Genomic DNA, 16730 nt, shown 5'->3' with positions numbered 1-16730 from the left:
GTACAACTAACTTGGCCTGTGAGAAACACGAACGACAGATCGGGTCGACGTAAAAATCGCCGCCAAGTTTCACGCCATAATTCACCGGATAATATCCGAGTTAAGTGAAACGGGCACAACGCGAACAAATATCCGAAAACACTCTCCGCTTTACGGCTTGCCGGTTACTAACTTCGGTTTCCCAATCTTGCGACAATCTGCGTAAAGAGGCGCGGTGGGGGTTTTCGAGAGCTTTGGAGCTATTAATCTTTGGTATCCCGCAGCATATCTAAACGAACAGACTTTGAAGAGAATTTGTCCCACATTCTCTTTAATTTCTACATAATTAATTTTATAATAAAATTATTTAGAGGAATTACATCATAGATTCTTTTATTTTATAATTACGTAAATTAATTTTAATTTATCATTATATTGAAATCGATTTGATCGTTTACGATGGATCATCTGCGTGAAAACTTCACGTTTATAAAAATTTATTGCACTAAATTAATATCAAGACATGGGATTTTATCAAGCATTAATTTTGAATTCTGTACTTTCAACATGCAATCTTCAAAATTATATGAAATGATAATTACGTTTCCTATCAACTTAATTAATTTTCAAATGTAAACTTCAATATTATTACATGTATTGCTTACATTGAAATTTTATTCAACATTATATTGAATATTTACAAAGTCTACTAAATTTTGAATATATTAATAAGGATACCCCTAGAAAGAGATACTCGGAAATAGACGCAACTATTTACTTTGCCCGATATCAATCTATCTCTAACGAAAACAGCGCAATAGAGAGACTGCATGTCAAATGAGTTTGCGGATCTGTATTTACCTTTACCCGGCGATATTTTTTTTTAGCCAGTACAATACATCATCCGAATGTTGTCGCATTTTTTTTCAGGCACGTTGCAACCGCAGGCTCGTCAATTAGCGTTTCGCAACGTTATTCTCCCCGGTGCCGGTCATCAGAATTATTTATAGAGCCGCGGACAAACGCGAATCGCTCAAAATCTGATGGCATTATATCGATATCGCGGATAACCGAGGATTCATCACGTGTCGAAACAGATATGAAATTATAAGCATGCGAAAAAAGTGCGATACACGATATAGAATGTACGGCGCTCGCGGATTGTCATCTGTCAAGAGAATACGTCGATATTTGCGCTCTCTTTTCGTGCGCGTGTGCGCGTATCCCCGTATCTGACATTAATCGCAATTGAATTTCGGCCGGCAGAATTTGGTAAATTCGCGAAATATCGAATTTCCGCCAAGTTTCCGTTAATGGCCGACGAGCATACGGCCGAACTCGAGAACGAATTTGCGCGAACGGTTTCTGTAGCGCTTGTTATTCTCCTTTTTTCTTGTTTTTATTTTTATTTTTGCACAAGTTTCGCGAAAACAGCTACACGCTAACGACAATCCTCCACACGAGAGCAAAGAATATTAAATTTCGCGAAAATTTGACGGTTTTTTATTCAGCGAATATAGAGGAAAATGTATTCAATGTATTCCATTTCGTATTCGGTTTTAATAATGACGTATATTTCCTTTGATAAATTTCAAGGTAATTTTTCTTCAGCAAGCAAAGAGACCGGATAAATTCACCTTTTAATTTCTACATTTATAATATTACCAAGCAAACAACTTATAAACGATAAAAAAATGCTTGGATAGTTCCAAGTTGAATTTGCTTTAAAAGAAATTTAATTGGCTTTAATTGGTAAAATATGTAATAAGTATTTACGATATATGATGCGATTTCTATCAAGATATTACGCGAAAAAATTAGTTGCAAATTTATATCAAAGAAAAGCTAATAGAGAAAGAAATTCTGAGCTGCTGTTAGCTACAAAGTTCTCTACTATTTAATCATATTCCAATACAAAAACTTCGTAATTAATACTTTGCTGTTAATTAAACTCTTTAATGACGTAACATGATTAAAGTCTATGAATAATGAGATTTGATATTATATTGAATCGACATTAATTTCTTATATATTTTCATTTATGTATTTCCATTTTCAAACGATATTAGCATGTGGAATAAATTTTGCATAATTATCCTATTACATTCCATATTAAAAATACAGTTGGAAATACGTAGAATAAAATATTAGATAACAATATATAAGATTTTTAATTATTCAATTTATTTCCTCCTACACCAGATGTTTTGAAATAAAGAAACGTTATCGTAAAATATGAAATTTAATCTTTTATACAATTCTTTTATACAAATAATACGATTATTTCGTATTTCGTAATATAATAAATAATCGCAAAAAATGTTATAAATTTATATTATTGGAAAGATAACTTTTTCTACTGCGCTTAATTAATAGACAATAGAAATTTTGTACGATTCAACAAAGTTGATGGTTAAACAAAACTCGTGAATACACATAACAACAAAATGCCGCTGGCTGGCCAGGTACATTTGTATGGAATCAAGAGAGAAAGCTTTCCCAAAATACATTAATCTATTTTAGCAACAAACTTTGCTACTAGTTTAATGAAGAAAAAAAGAAAAACAGAAATTATATAAAAAGACAGTAACCTTTGCTGCATCGTGGTTTAATTAGTCAGCAGTCAGTTTAATAATTACGGCGTGTTCTCGCTTTATATTTAAGCAAGAGTGAAATTTTGATGAATTTTTCTTTCCGCAGTATCGTCGTCGCAAATTGGATTCAAGCGAGATATGAACTTTGTAAAAGTGTCGTTCATGTGAAACATCGAATACATTATTTCCATTGGGGCGCTGTAGTAAACCCTGTCGAATAAATTTTGCATGGAAAGGAACGATATTATTTTTTTCCGACAACTTAGTTTTACATTATTAACCTTTCTCGTGGAGAGTTAACAATTTTATGCCGAGATAGGCAAAGTGATCTATTCTACTATCAGGATCGAAAATAGAAAAATAATTAATTTCGCTTTTCAAGAGTGGATCCTAAACCAATTTTTTTGCTTCATCATTTTTAGCATTAAATATATTGTTAAATAGAATTCTAAAATTATAATCTTACATCAAAAAATCTCAATCCTTAAAAAGGCTAAGGAAAAGAAAAATTATATCATCGTGTATATCCAAAGTTTAAGATGTAAAATATCACTTGACACTGTAGCTTCTGTCGTGGAAGTTGTTGAGGGTGATTCTTTCAAAGTTTATTATTTTTCTTTTTCAATATTCGAACACAGTACATCCCCTATATGTTACAAAGACGATTATAATCCCAGAATGGCATGTCTGATACATAGGACGCGGAAGATTGATGTCGCGCTGTTAGCATCTGTGCATCAGTACCTCTCCGTCATCATTATTTTACGCAACAAAGCGCGAAGAAGGGAACAGAATAGAGGGATAACCAAAGCCGATAACCCGTAAACGCAAAAATGTCAGATACATATATAAAGATCCCTATGAATCTCTCTACGTATATATAGCGACGAATAATGAAGCACGAGATTCGTGCCGAAAGTTACGGCAACGTCGTATCATCAATTATGATCCACGCGCTATATATAAGGAACAAAAAAAGGAGAAAAAAAAAAACAGCCGGGTCGATATCCTCGGGTACGATGGCGCCTCTGGCTTTGCAATTTTTAATACGATCGATCGGTCGACGGCATATCTCTCTGATCCCTCCCTGGGAATTCAGGAAGAAAGAAAAAGAGAGAGAAGGAAAGTGTACTCATAACAACGCTGGATGTAAAATAGGAGCAAATTAAAATTAAAAAAATACGCTGTCGCACTAATTTTTTGCTAGGTAAAAAAATTGTCTTCTGTTTTTGCTGTACGGAAGAATCCCATCCGGCGTGTGAATTATGTGCGATGACTAGTATGAAAAAAAAAGAGAGAGAGAAAAATAAAAAAAAGAGAAAGAGAGATGAGAGGATGAGAAATGCTGCGATAATTTGACCCGAATGATACAAAGGTTCGCATTCGTTTGATGCTTAAGCGTGATTGCTGAGATGAAATTTAATTATCGAGCTATTAAACCTTGGAGAAATAAATGAACTGTATGAAATAAATGCGTCATATTGATCGTACTGGATGGAAAGGGATGCTTTTCAAATTTTACAGGATTTTAGATAAATTTTATCGATATTATGTAATTTGTGAAAATGTCACTCTTTTTTCAAAGCTAATGCCATTTCAATGTTACTGGTATACAGACACACACATACATAGACACATATTTAAAAAAATTAATCATTTTAAAAAATATATATATTATATTTTGTCCCGTTACATTAAAATATTTGCAATAATATTCTGAATAATGACATTTTTCAATTTATCTATATCTCTTTGAATGACATATTTCAATTTTCAGTAATATTTATAAGATTGTATGTTATCACTACAAAATTAAGATGATTTATATATAAAAGATGACACATATAAAATATATCTCGTTAATTTTTTAAAAAAATACATAGAAAAAAAAGAAAGAGTAAAAATATAAAAATAAAAATTAGAGACAGATATATCACAAATAATTTTATGTGAATTTCTTTTTTTAAAAAATTAAATATTTTTACACAAAGATTTACATAATCTGCATTTATTGCATAAATGCACATAAAATGCGAAATCTAAAAATATGACTAACATAATCTGTAAAATTATACGTTCGTTTTTAATATCAAGAAATAATAAATATCTCTGTGTATATTACTCTTTTCTTTTTATACATGTATACAGTTTTAATATTATTTTTTACCTTTTATTAAGTTTTATTAATGATAAGCTTTATTAATAATTTTTAAGTTTTATTAATGATACTACTTCTATTACTACTGCCTAAATGTGTAGATAGCTTTCTGAATAAATCTGCATAAAATTTTCATGTCATCTGTTTAGACTCTTGTATATATATATGTGTGTGTATGTCGGAACAAAAGTAAACTTGTATATGTTATATGCTTACTCTTTCGGATAAAATTGCGGTAAAAGAACCGTGATATGGCTTTTCAGCTTCATCCCTAGGTTTTATCTTTTCAGTCCGAAGCATTTAGTATTTTCCAGCTATGACAATACAAACTATCATGACGATCCCAAGTCGTTTTTCGACACAAAAGTACCATTCTTATTGTTATTGTTCTCTTTAGATCCGCTATTGCTTCTTATTCGACGTTCCAATCTTGCATTTTGTCCTACGATGCGTATACAAAATGCAAGGGATTCAAAAGCGCTGAGTTGAATCGAAACTCGATGACCCCTAACTCGTTCTCTCACCGAAAGATCACTAGCGCGTGGCATATAGGGTACTCCAAAAATATAAACAACGATTTGCACATCACATTACATCAATCGTGACAATAAAGTGCCGTGTAAATATAAATATGGCTCGCCAAGCAAATAAAGCGCTTGGACGATTTATTTATAACGAAAATGCGTATAAAATGTGCAGGAAAAATTTAATTTGAAAATATGTTACGAGGAAAAATTACAGTTACACAAATATATAATATTATTATATATTATAATATTATTATACATGTTCATATAATTATAAATTATACGCTGCTTTCGTTATGAATGTATACCATAATTTTTTTTTATTAAAAAAAACATTTTGTTCTTATTTGCACATATTCTCTTATGATTAAATATTTGTAAATTTTTAAGTCTGATAAATAAAGAGAGGAAAAATAAATCGCCTCGTTAAACATGTATACAATTTATCATCGTGCAATTAAATGCACATTTCGAAGCTACCTTATTTTCTCTCGCAACAGAGAATAATTTTTTTTTATTGTACTACTAGAGCATCCTGTATGACCACAATCGCAAAAAGAATCACGTAAATGTGATGCTGGTCGGCGATCTTTCGACGAGTCAACTTCCAATATCTCTAGGATTAATTGTTTGTGAAGTTTGATGTTGGAAGTGAGAGGGAAGTTTGCCCATCAAACAGAAGTTTCATCGCGATCCGATGGATTGGAATGGCAATCGCGAATGCGTGAGCAACTGCAAATTGTCGGACGAAATATTTTTTCAGTGAAAAATCCGTGCAATTTTTGTAAAATATTTCAGGTGCATTGCTCACGTGTGAAAAAAAAGCTCGATATTCCGGTTCGATCGAGCGGACAAAAATGCTTAGACTCGAACAAATATAATGGCAGAATCGATAGAATATAATGGCATATATTGATGGCAGTTATAAAAATAATTAAAACGGTTTTAATAATTGCTTTGGATGATTTAATTGTAAGCGTCTTAAAGCCCTAGTCGATAAAGAATTGAAGTTATAGATTTTCGATACACATATATATTTACTTTGGCTTTTTATGAAATGTTTCAATGTTCATTTATGTAAAATATTAATTACAATCAATTTTATGCCTTTTTCTAATTACAGTTTATGAATTATTTATATCGATTAATCGAGATAAGAATTTAAAATTCAAACATTTAATTTATACGCTATATATTTTTAAGTTGTTGTTTCATAAAATACTTGGATTAGATTCTTTAAAAATTATTGTTAAATTTTATTTGTCGCATTTTTCAGTTTAACGCATTTATCAAAGAATTTGTTGCTAGAATATTTCTTCAACAAAAAAATACATTCGCACAAAATCTCTATAAATCTTACATTTTTTACGAGCCGGTTTACTGAAGATGTTCCATAGCGAAAAACTCATCCATCAAAGTCTTCAATCTCTCAGTATCATTTATCAGAAATCCACGTGGTAAGAACTAGAATTGCCGTGATGCTGTCTATCGCAATTTCGTATATGTTCCTCGTTAAAGAACGAAAAGAGGAGACAAGAGACGAGAATCCTATATCGAAAGGATCGACGCTCCCGGGGTGAAGGTATCCAGAGGCTCGCGTTAAATCTTACACTCGATAGCACCGCGATCCGGGTATTATCCGGAATCATATCCATGGCACCTGGCCTCACCGACCGGGATCGGCATCGATATTGTCATCGGAATATATGGGTTTCCGGGTCAATACGCCCTGACAGGGAAGTACGTGCAATAAGGGGAATAGTTGGTGCGGAGCCATCCCCCGCTTTCGAGGGATGGCGCATCTAAAGCGCAGCAGAATCGATATTTGTCACGCAAATGAATTCTCGAATTTGTGGACGCGGCGAAAATCGCGGGTCGCGAAAGGCATTTCGCTTAAAACAGGCACGTCTGGAAGGCGAGCGATTGTCTTTTTCCATCGTGAACCGCCGACATTGCGCGCGTCTGCGACCAAATTACGGAATACACTCGAATATTCGGGTATCTTTGCTATTTCCGAGATTGGAATAAGTCATATTCAATCGAAAATAAATAGCTGAATAAAGAGACTGTAGAATTCTTTGTTTTTTTTGCTATAAAATCGTGAAATATTTGTAATTTCGTACGTTAAATTAAATAAAACGCGAGATAAAAACGTCTTCTTAATATTGTGATTTTTAATAAACTGAATTTACATTTTTATTTTTTTATATTTGCATTTCAATCATTCAACTGTAAAATTTTTACAAAATGAAAAGAACGGGAATTAAAAATTAAACATTTTAAGAATTTTTAAAAATTCAGTCATACACATGTGTATTTGTCATAAAATAAATTCAGACATTTTTATCGTTCAGGAACAATTTTTAATTATATAATACAATTATATCATGTGTATTTATTTTTTCCGAAAAATAATTCATGTAAAATAATTGGCAAAACATGGTATACATAAGAAAGAATTAATCTAACATCGTAAATTCTCTCCATATATCTTACGTCGACCATCGTTTAATGTATGATAAAAAACTTGCGACTTTGTTAATTTATGGCTGGAAACGATGTCGCGAAGCTAAAAGTTTAGTAGCACGCCGGCGAAGTAGGATGTGCGTTCCGAAATAAATTATCAAAGTTAACAGACGAATAGACGGAATCGACTTAATTACGGGTACTTGTTCCGTATGCTACGTAGCGAAACTCGAAATATCGTAGAATACTCGGGGACTCGGGGACGTAAAACGGCGACGCACAGAGCACCTAACACTTTGTACTCGCGCCTTACATATCGTTGACCCAGTATCAAGTTGCTCTAACTCTGTTGGATGCGAGTTAGATGAAATTTACGAGAAATCGCGGAAAACTTTAAGCTACGAGTGATTAATAACGTCGTTTTCAACGCCGTTCTCGCCGAAGCTCCTTAAACATAATCCATACGAGTCATGACTATTTCAGTAACTTTATGTTTCCCTCGAATGTTTTCTGATGATATAATAACGAAGTAAATTACATTACTTTATATTAAATAACAGATTCATCAATTTACGAGTAATTAATAATTGTAGAATGAAAGAGCATTCTATATATTTCGAATTTTACAACGTAAAGTTGATGGAACACTTTAAAGAGGAAGAAATATATGATAAATATATATGAGAAATATATGATAAATATATGATTCGATCCGATATAAATTCTATAATTAAGATTTTCTTTGAATTTTGTCAATAAAAATTCTAAAGTCTTAATAGTTTTAGAAATAGATTCGATGAGGAAGTTAATTAAAAAGCATTTAATAATCGAAAATAAAGTAAATAGCGGTTGTAAGCGACTCAATAAAATTCATTAAAAATATTCATTAAGAAAAATCGATTCCAATGAAACAAAAATCTTTAATTGTAAGGTAAATTCGCAAAGGTTTCGAAACACTTGCATCTAGAACATAATGAAAAATAAATGTACAATCAACGGAAAATCCACATGTTACTGTGCAGCAAAATTGTATCAGAGAATATTTTTCTTCCTCTTTTGTATGTAATTTGCGCGTGTAGCATAGGAAATTCAAGTTATTATATTTGCGTCACATTTATTTTGAATCTGTCGATCAGTTTAGGTTATACATTATAGAACGACTAATGGAATTTACGATGTCAGGAGACCGTAGTAAAATCTTGTTATCGCGGAGAAACCAGCCTTATAGGATAGTATAAATATAAAAAGAGATGTATGTATATTTTTTTCAAAGATTCATATTAAAAAATACATCAAAAAAATTTTTTTTGATATTGTAATTTACATATTTATATATTTATTATATATATTATATATAATATATTATATTAAATATATATTATATTATATATATTATTATATTATATGATTTATTATATATTATATTATTATTTAAATATATATTATATATAAAAATATAAAGTACATTATTTATTATATTAAATATCGATTTAAAATACAATTGAAACAATTAATTGTAATAATTAGTAATAATTAGTTATTTTGAAAAATCGATTATTTTGAACATTCGCTATAAAATAAATCTGTAAAAGTATCAGCTGATTGTGCTTGCATTTAGTTCGTGTTTGATCTTTGCATCTGTAACGAGTCAGGAAGAACGAATATAGAAATAAATAAATATTATATTTAAAATAAAATATTGATTTTGTTTTGTATAACGGCGTACGAAAGTCGAAGTTTCCAACAATCGCGGAAATCACGTGGAATATGGATTCTGCTCCTAGGCGCCGCAAGCAGAATAATTTCCGACTTCGTCGACGTGATGGGAATTGAATCGTGAGAAAAATAAAGGTGGAAACGAGAAAAAGAGCGTAAAAGGGATAACAACTCTTCCATCTAGTTCAGCAAAGTCGCCAAATGTAGTTTCGCGTCGATCTCAATTCCCCACCTACCAAAGTATCGCTTGCGTGGACGAAAAAAGCATCCCATACGCGAAACTTTCAAGAGCAATTGTATATATTTGTCCCTTTTTTTGTCACGCAAGTAGTATTGTTTTATTTTATGTTTGGCAAATTGCATTGTGTTTACATAGTTTAATTTATTCAAGTTATTTGGTCAATTTATTTTATTTTTATTTATTTTTCATGAAGATGAAAAAAGACAGCATACTGGAAAAAATAAAATTGCTCGTATTACATTTTTAACGTTTAAAACGTTCGTTGTAGAGAGAATTTGAGAAATTTTTCGTGATTTTATCATGTGATGTGATTAAATGCACTCAAGTATTTAAATATTTTAACCATTGTGTACTATATAATCGCTGCAAAATGTATATTGTTTTATAAATTTGTCAAAGCAAATATTTTCCATTTTTTATCACACAGTAATGAAAAAGATTTTTATTTAGCCATTGAATAAAAATATTTTTATCCCTCTGTCAAAGAATAATATCAAAATAAATAACTTTCAATAATTGAAAGATGATACTGTGTTAGTAATTATTATTATTTTCTCTCGCGCACATATTTTATACAAATTAATTTTTATGTATGTTAATCTTCAAAATATTTTTCTAGATATGAATCGAATGCATTTAAATAAAATATCGAATAATATTTATTTAAATAAAATATCAAATAATATTTCAAAAAAAACTTCTTATATTATTCAATAACTCGTATACGTTACTTTAGAGATCAACGAAAAAAATAATTGAACTCTGCATGTTTTAAGTTATTATTCAACAAATAATTTTTTTATTTTTTACAAGTTTGAAATTATTATTATATAGTTGCTAGGAGTACAAATTTATATGTATGAGAATGTAACGATACGCGCAACATTCTGCATCTATGCGAATATAACAAGTTACTATGCAGTGCAGAGATGTAGGATATAGTCACGTGCCAACTCGAAGCTCTAGAGAATTTTATGTCGATGTTGAAGCTAGTTTTATACTTATGATTCTTTAAAGTTTTCGTACATGTGCTCGTATTATTCTTTTCGAGAAAAGTCTACCGTATGCTGCCAATTTACATTGCATCAGTGAATACATCAATCTTCAACGACTAACTAGAAAAAAAAATATTAATAAAAATCTATCATGTATGTCGCGAATAAAAATAATTATAACTTGTTATAAAATGTTTTAAATTAAAAATAATTTTAAACTTTTAATTTAATATAAAAATCGCTCAAATTATTTACTCTTTATACAACAAGTCAATGTTCATGTAACTGTAAAATGATTGAACTGATGCAAAATTAAATAAAGTGAATTTATCAAATATTTTCCACATTTTTTCATCACATAGTAGTAGAAAATATAAAACACGGTTTTTATTTAGACATTGAGTAAAAATGTATTTTTACCTCTTATTTTCTCGTCAGAAAATAGTATCAAATTGTTAAAAACAATTTACACTATATATTTATACTCTAAATATAATATATTATGTATTAATGTATACAAACATTTATTAAACGAAAAGATTTTAATTTTTTTTTAATATTCCTACTTTCTCAAATAACAATTTTTCCGTTTTCTCCGTACATTTGCTTTTTATAAACAGCACGTGTTTTATAAACAGCACTTTCGAAACAAGAAACAGACATTTATTTCAAACAACATCAAATTTATATTCGATTAAACAATCAAATAAAACAATCGTAGCAGCTAATTTATTATTCTATCACCTGTCAAAATAAACAGCTGATTGTTAAATCACGTAAATCAACGAAAAAACGATGTGAATTAGAAGTTCCAAACGTCGTGAAAAAACAGTATTTTTGCTCGCTAATAATTTTCCAGCAAATACGACCGATTGTATCCGTTCGTTGGACGCAGATACACGTCTAATGCATATGTATATGCGCTATATGCAAGTTAGCAATGCGCAACCAGTCCTTCAAATATTCGATTGATGCGCGCGCGCGAAGGTGTCGGCCCAGCATGAAATTAATCCCAACCCATAGCTGGGTGAACGGGGGATGAGGGGAGCTTTTATGGCTTTTCGATACCGACCAGCCACCTGCGTGCGATTTCTCTTGCTTCGTTCGCTCGATGCGAATTATTTAGCCGAACCAAGCTCGATGAAACACGCACTTGGCGGTATTAACGCGAGATTATGGTACATTCGAATCCGTATCTGTGTATACAGCTGTGTATATACCTCCATCTTTTTCCACATACGCAGTAAGAAATGCATCCGTGTCGAGTGTATTCGAGAAAGATTGCACGCTGCGATGCATTTCATGCACCATCTGCAGCAGCCATATCCGCTGCTTCGGATTTGCAACAGCGGAAGGTAAAGAATGTGAGAGAACGTTCGAAAGTCCTTTATTCGTACGTGCATTATACGTTTAATGTGAGCTTTGATTGTATCTCGAAATATTTCACGTGGGAATTTTTAAGAGGGAACATCAATTTTAACCGCTTGTAAAAATCTAATTTTAGAACACTCGATGCAAATTATATCTTCGCGTCAAATTTAGAGAAAGGAGGGAGGAGAAATACCTATTTTTTTTTTTAATATGAAAGGTTCATAAAATTCAAGCTGTATGATACACATCTCAATGTATGTCGTGCGATCCAAGGTGCTTCGACCCCGGTTTAAAATCGATTCCGCGAGATCGGGATGCATCGGAGGCACGCGACAGCGTTATTGCGCTCGTTATTTACCGGCGCGCAACCAAGCGATGCATCCACCGCATTCGATGCGCTGCACAGCGTGTCTGGGCGTCGTCGATGGTTTGTTTACGCGCTACGGGAAAATTTGCGACGTTCCGAAGTTTTTACTGCGCTTCCGCCATGCTACGATGATGATGCACTTACTTCCGCAAGTATAGTTAGTCGCCGGAGACTAATTGCTTGTCTGGTCTGCTTTTTAACATGGCGAGAGCGTCCCGTCGAAGATCCAAGTTTGTAATACGTGACCGGTTTCGCGAAAAGAACGGCAGCTTCGACTCTTAAACTGCGTGAAATCTCTTGCCGAAAGGAACAGATTTGACGTGTGTACATTTAGATAAAATTAACATTGTCCGTAACTTTTTGATAATATTATTTTGATAATATTACAAAAAAATGCTACTTCATCCCACGGTTAAATTGTTATATATTTATTTATAATATCATAAATAAATTGTTATATATTTATTTGTAATATCATAAGTAAAACAATCATGTTATATATTTATTTACAATATCATAAATAAAACAATTTGAGGGGAAACTTTACTTGATCCCACAGTTAAATTGTTATACAGGATATTTCTTAATAAGTGCGAAAAATTTTAAGAGATGATTCTTCGTTGAAAATTAAGGAAGATTTTTCATATAAACATAAAAAAGTTCTAATAAAAAATTGAATAGGAATTGCTAATTTCATTCCCTTATAATAATACGGAAGAAAAAAAATATTAATAACTTTTTTACTAGTAGAAAATATCCACTTAATTTCATTTCTTTAACTTGTTTCAAATTTGAAAAAAAAAATAGAAATCTAATTTTTACCTCCATTTTGGAGGAGTGTAACTCTTCAGGAAGGTAGGAGTTTATATGAAAAATCCCTTTAATTTTCGACAAAGAATAATTTAAAACGTTTCGCACTTATTAAGAAACACTATATTTATTTATAATATCATAAGTAAAATTAAGTTATATATTTATTTACAATATCATAAATAAAACAATTTGAGAGGAAACTTTAACGTGGCAAGTCATGTTTAACGCTGACCATCATTGATAATGCAATTCGCGTTCGCTATAGATTATTCCAAGTAGAGATGCCGTAGCTAGGTCAAACCAGATCGTGCAAAGTTAATCTAGGACAGTGTATACGCTGCATAGAGTAATCTTGTTAGAGTTGCACCAAAGTCTAGTTAGATCATACCCCGAGACAAGCAGTCCGGGCTATATACGTAGAGAAATCTGGTAATTGACTCTATTCTTCTAGATAGATAAAGTCATTTATCATGCAACGCATCGATTTATCTTTTTACGAGAAAATGTATCGCGAGCTGCTCGGAAAGTTCGTGCTGCAACTTGCCGAAAAGTTTCTCTTACGGAGAAATTTAAAAAGTTTCAGAGAGGCAAACATGGAATCTTTTGAAATTATATAAAAAGAATGGCTTTTGAAAAGTGCTTGTGAAATAAAAGCATGTATAATCGAATGAAGATATATTTATGCTTTGTATTTTTCCAATTCTTTGGAAAATGCAAACGAATTATCCAAACAATCCGATATTTTCGCAAATATTTTCAACTGCGATAACAATTCAAGAGAAATATCTTTGTTTAAGCAAACGAGAAATGGAAGAATTAAAAATTATGCAGTAAATAAATAATATTTTTCGCGTGAGAAAAAATATTTTTCAATAATTCTTTTCCTAAAAAAATATATAAAAATATTTTATATTCATCTCATCCTCATTATTACTTCGCAAAAATGTTTGCTATGAAGTTTACGCTCCGTTTAAAATTCAGTAAGCATTAGAGGAATACGAATTACTAAACATCTAGTGGTACGAGGCATCCAGTTTACACGTACCTAACTATTACGCAACGGAATGCAGAATGCATCTGCAATGTTCGCAATATCCAAGTGTACATGGAAGATATAAATTGTATCAGATGACTCTCATCGCTAATCGATATATTCAATGTATATAGTTGTACGGTCTACACGTTGTATAATCGATCTTCATACAACGAGTTACGCGTTAACCAAAACTGACAACGCCATTTTATATACTAATGTTTCAAGAAATTGTGCAATTATATCGTAAGATTTTTTCGCATCATATTATTGCAAAATAGATAGAAGAAATAGAGAAAGAAATAATGTACAGTAATATAAGTAATATAAAAATATGATTCCATGCTGAATATTCGTTATAATATTTATGATTTTGATAAATATTTAGATTCAAAATTAATTTATGAAATTAAAGATTCGTTAATTTCGATTAAAATATTCATTAAATTTATATCTGTTAAATTTATCGCGATTGTAAGAGTAATATTTTTACTGCAAAATTAATAACAATTTTTATTTATTGCTCTGATATATGTATAGCTATTAATAATAATAATAATAATAAAATTTCAAGTTCAATGTAATTATTTATTGTCTCTCTGTTTTATATTAAAATTATAACGAATTAATAAATTTGTTATAATTTTAATATAAAACAGAGAGAAAGTACTTATTATAAATTATTGATTATTTTCTCTGCCTCTGTTACCTGGTTTGCAATAATATAGTCTGACAAATCTCTCGATATAATTGCACACGTAACGAGAGGGTACGTTACATGGCAGCTAAGAGTACGAACAAACGAGTACATTTTCATAAATTTAGGAGTTTATCGCGCAAGCGAAATTCCACATAGAGTAAATTCACGCCATTGCGCATTTAAGCACGCGTTTGTGAATGCTGTCGCGCTAAGTAATTCCATTAAAACGTGCACATTTAACGCCAGCGTCGCGTGATTCGATCGTGTCGTTTAATATCGGATCAACATCAAATAGGGCATCCTAGGCAATATTTCATTCAGTAAACTATCTATTAAAGTCGCGGGTTTTGATGGTTCCTGAATTTGACGTTAATTGACAATAATACATCGTAACTGTTTAATAATAATGAATTATTATCAATGGTTATCTGCCAATTTATATTGAACGATTGATGGCTGAATTGCCCAATAAATGTGTTTTATTTTATCTTGCGTTTTATTTTAAAATAGATTTATTCTTTTTTTATCTATAAATCCTCTAACTAGTTTAGTGCTACTGTTCTTTAATTTCCATTACTGTTCTTTAATAAATTAATTAATATAAATTTTTATAGATAGCTTATGGATTCATTATTATGATTCTTTAATTTTCGATTATAAAAGTTTCATAGCATTTGAATCAATATTTCAATCTCTTTTTGTTTTTAGGTTCTTAAAAATCTAAATATATAATCTAAATATATTGGATGAAAATGGAAATAATTATTTATAAAATAAATATTTATTTGCAAATATTTGTATACATACACACATATATATATATATATATATATATATATATATATATATATTTGATAGTAATATTTAGTTAAATTGTTTGAAAAGCTCTACATTATTAAAAGCAATTAATAAATAATATAACAAAATAATATTTAATGAAAATAAGAAAACATTAAATTCTATGTAATTGCAAAATCCAAATTTATTATATGAAAATAACTGCATAATAAATTTTATAAATAATGATAAATGTGTTCTCTATCGCGAGATAAATAAAATGATAATTTTAAAATGTTTTTCTTAACTTTTGAGCAACGTTAGCATTTTTCGTAAAAGAGATTGAACCATTTTAAAGTGTTAAAAAACGCTCTCCTTTAACACGAAGATTTACGAGACACGATAAGATCGGCTCGAGTGAGTGAAAAACAAGCTCCAGAAAGATAAAGATTTTCGGAAAGGCGCTCCTTATTTTTCGATGAAACGTAAATCCTTTGTCAATGAATCCTTTATCTAGTTACATGAAGCACATTCTGCGCGCAAAAATTAAATTGCGTTGCAAATACGCATAGATGCGTGATGTAAATTGGATTCAGTGATTTCAAAATGTTTACCGAAAAACTGTCACGTCTTGCAATTTCTCAAATCGAACGATTCCCGTGAATATTTATCCTTTATCTAGATCCTCGTGAATATTTATAGAGTGGGAAATCTCGAGTGCGCGAACTCGGTCTCTGCGTCTTTCGCAAACTGTATATACGAATCCGTGCTCGATTTTTATAACACATTTATCATTTCCCACGTGCAAATAATGTACGATCACCGATAAAGATAAGGAGCGTCTCTCGATAAGCGAGGGGAGAAAAGGATTGGCCTGATTTTAAAAGTATTACATAATTCAAAATATTTTATAATTTACATAATTCTTCATAATAATGAATCCATATAACTATTATATAAATATTCGAAGAAAGAAGATCTCTCTCTCTCTCT

The 16730-nt window shown here is 30.9% G+C and overlaps 1 protein-coding gene across 1 annotated transcript in view; it reads right to left on the bottom strand.

Moving 5' to 3' along the window:
• Window positions 1-16730, bottom strand: part of LOC105254415 (neural-cadherin) — a 90329-nt gene that overhangs the window by 72861 nt on the left and 738 nt on the right. The window lies entirely within an intron of this gene.

The sequence above is a fragment of the Camponotus floridanus genome, unplaced genomic scaffold (genome assembly GCF_003227725.1).
Source record: "Camponotus floridanus strain SB8 unplaced genomic scaffold, Cflo_v7.5 scaffold62, whole genome shotgun sequence".
Classification (NCBI taxonomy): Eukaryota; Metazoa; Arthropoda; class Insecta; order Hymenoptera; family Formicidae; genus Camponotus; species Camponotus floridanus.
The sequence above is the reverse complement of the archived record's forward strand: the minus strand, read 5'-3'. Positions and strand labels throughout refer to the sequence as shown.